This window comes from Elaeis guineensis, chromosome 1 (genome assembly GCF_000442705.2).
Source record: "Elaeis guineensis isolate ETL-2024a chromosome 1, EG11, whole genome shotgun sequence".
Taxonomy (NCBI): Eukaryota; Viridiplantae; Streptophyta; class Magnoliopsida; order Arecales; family Arecaceae; genus Elaeis; species Elaeis guineensis.
The window spans coordinates 143168110-143171567 of NC_025993.2; the positions used below are offsets into that span (position 1 = coordinate 143168110).

General features: G+C 38.6%; 1 long non-coding RNA gene across 1 annotated transcript; it reads right to left on the reverse strand.

The window, feature by feature from the left end:
- Positions 1-700: 700 nt before the first annotated feature.
- On the reverse strand, positions 701-2301 carry LOC140851078 (uncharacterized). The gene is made up of 2 exons (XR_012133891.1): positions 1646-2301; positions 701-1555 (listed from the first exon to the last, which is right to left on the reverse strand). It is a non-coding gene; the product is annotated as an uncharacterized lncRNA (long non-coding RNA).
- Positions 2302-3458: the final 1157 nt, after the last annotated feature.

Genomic DNA, 3458 nt, shown 5'->3' on the forward strand with positions numbered 1-3458 from the left:
GATGGTGCACGTGATGGAAGCTTTCATAAGAAGGGATCTGAACCTTCGAGGTTCGCTAAAGCCACATGTAGAAAGATTAATCTATTTATTATTTAAGTATTGAATCCCAGTGCTGCTGCTTGTATCACTAGATTCACTACAGCTTTTTAACAACTTTGGATCCCTACTAGAGTTTCCCGTTACTACTTATTATTCAATCAAACGTGGCCTGACGTGTAATCAGGAAAACGTGGTTTAGTTTCCATTGACATTTACTTGCAGCTGGGTCTTGATACTGCTAAAAAACAATGTAACTTTTTTAAAAAAAGTATTCTGTAAAACAAATATTTGATAATATTATCTAAAAATACTAAAATAATAGAAAAGTATGTTCAGGAAAGGCTAGAAAGTCTAGCTTTTTTTTTTTTTTTTTTCTGAAAGAAATTTTAGCTTTTAACATCATCTTCTGTTCTCACAACAGAAGCAAACACTAAACATGCCAGTAAAATTCAAATTGGTTGGCCTTCCAGAACCCCAAAGGAAACTTATCCTTCAAGGTCCCCATATGTCAATCTAGCAAATATCTTTTCATTATTTTACTGAAAAAAAAAAAAGTTTCAAATCCAGACTCCGTCAAATTTTAAGGATTTAGTCATTATATCTGAAGAACTGCCTATCTCCTTGTTTCAAATCTTCTACAACAACAACAATAATAACAACAACAACAACAATCTAGTAACAATTCTTCATAGAAGATAGCTTAGAAACGGATCACAAGTGCAAACCATGTAGGCGGTAGGCGGATATATAGAGAGATCAAGCTCCTAAAAGCCGAAGCCCCAAGGGCCAACAACAACAACAATAATAAAATCTAGCGACAATTGCCCATAGAAGATAGCTTAGAAATGGATCACAAGTGCAAACCACGTAGGCGGTAGGCGGATATACACAGAGATCAAGCTCCTAAAACCCAAGCCCCAGGGGCCAAGCACCAACTAGTTGAGGGTATAAAGAGAACCAGACTGATCTTTGATTTCGGCATCCCATTCCCATTACCAAATCAAATTATGAGCTACTGGTCAACAAACGCTATCCACAAGGATAACTACATGGAATTTCTGAAAACTGTAGCCTGATCTTCTTGTCACTTTCTGCAGGAATGGGAAGGGAAAGTCCTGCGCATATGAGGGCAACTTAATTAGAAAGAAGATTTTAGCGTTTCTACAGCCTACTCTATCAACTTGTTCAAATTCTTAAGCAATAGTTGAGGGGCATTAGATGCTCCGATGGCCAGAATCTTCGGTGCTCTCCTTAGCGACCACGGCTATGGCGATGAGTCGGAGCCCCAGATATCAGCGCTCGTCTTCTTATTTTGCATGATCGTTGCATCCCTTTCAGTCATATCGATGGTCATCGTTGCCTGCGGCCAGCATCCTGACAGGGCTGACAGTGGAAGCAACAACGTTGTCTATTATGGGAGTGACAGCCGGAACCCTAATGCCAAGAACAGCGGTGGTGGTGGAGATGGCGGTGGAGATGGCGGTGGCTGTGGAGGTGGTTGTGGCGCCTGTGGTGCCTGTGGAGGTGGTTGTGGCGGATGATGTGTTAAATCCATGCATATATCAATACTGGCCGGTAAATGTTATTGATGATGAATTCTGCCTACCTCCTTTCTTTCTTTCTTTTTTTCCTTTTCTTTGAGAAATTTTTTTCATCTATGCTCCCATGATCGGCAGAGAAAAATAATAAGCGAAACAATTCTAATGCATGTGATCATTCTTCAGGAAAAGTTAAGAAAGTCTAATGCTTGTAATATTTTAGATTGCCTTTTTTTTATGGAAAGCAGGCTAGATTGTAGAATACCCAGGATAAAAAGCTTCAGAAATCAGCCTAAATTGAAGCAAAGACAATATGAAAATAACTGCAAAGTTTAAAGCCAAACAAGTAAAAAACAATAGTTGAAGAAGCGGCTAATGGAGATCGCAAAAGAACAGCTAGATTCGCCTGCAGAAGAAGAAGTGAAACATCAAAGAAAACCAGAGAAGACTATCAGCACAGCAGGGTCTATTGAACCATTCAGTTGCATATTTTGTTGTTTTGGTTTATCGAAAGATTTTGTTTGGGACTAGAAAATGGGAATACCATTCTACTAGATCATGATTGGTGTTTTTTTTTTGTTTCTCACATGGTTATTGGCATCCTTTACCACGTAGTTTTGGAATCTTTTAAGGTCATGAGCAAGTGGACTTCGTTTTCTATTCTCGTGGCCACTTCCACTAGACCAACTTGGAGTATTGCGGTATCCCTTTCTGAACAAAAGTATTGCGGCATCCCTTTTTGAACAAAAGTATTGCGCTATCCTTTTCTTTCTTTATGGACATTCCATCTGCCCACTTGTGCTCCGTGCTTAAATTAATATCATGACCGACGATAGTGTTAAACAATCTTAATTTTAAGAAAGAACAAGGATTTTTCTGTGTGTGGCACAACAGAATACGGTATATTCATGGATGACCACTATAAGAAGATGGACGGTTATCAAATAACACAAGCCATATATATCGTATAACCTATATCTTTACATACATTGTTTGCTTGCTATCTATCTTTTGATGGCAGCCATCCATAAGTGCACCGTAGATTGCATGTTGATGCAACTTATCCATCAAATTTGTCTGGGTCATCAAGTTTTAATTCAACCCTGATTTGACTCTGATTTTTGCCTTAAATAACCAAGACTTCAACATCTCAGAGAGAAAAAAAACTCTGGGGGCCATACCCTATCTGACCCTGTTCGCTAGTACATACCGGAAATATTTTTATGTTTACTTTTGCTCAAAGAAGAAATATGGTTGTTTTCATCAACTGTTTTATGACCTTCCAGGAAATTTCTCTAGTGATGAGGAAGAGCATAAATAACTGCCATCCATGTTTTATTAAATAGAATAACTCAGCAATGAAAAGGTCATAAGTATTTTCAGAAATTTCCAGGCATCATCACAATTATTTCTATGAGCCAAAATTTGGTTCAAGAAGTAACATGTGCAGGAACATGTCTTTGAAGAAGAAATATGAGCATGTGGAATTGAACGCAAGGTCATGAGTCCAGAGGAAGTCAAGATTCAAGCCTATGTCTAAAATTTCCATGAATTAAGCATTAATGGTGGTTGTGTGCTTCAGTTGGACTTCACCTAGCCCTTGAGCATGGCAAGTTTGGGAGGAGCAAAATGATTTTGGCCAGCTTTGCAAAACACCCAATACCCCCAATAATCTGATCTGTCCCAGATGTAGTTGATGGAGGAACCAACGTGTATAGCGAGTAGTAGGTCCCTTTTCATTGCTTCATTCTGTATATAGAGACTATCTACTAACAAATGAAATTTAGTGTAGGACTGTATCATGGTCGTCAGAAGGAACAATTTTCAAGTTCTTGTCACCTTGAAGTTGCATGTGGATACCTTTGGCAACTTTGGCAGACT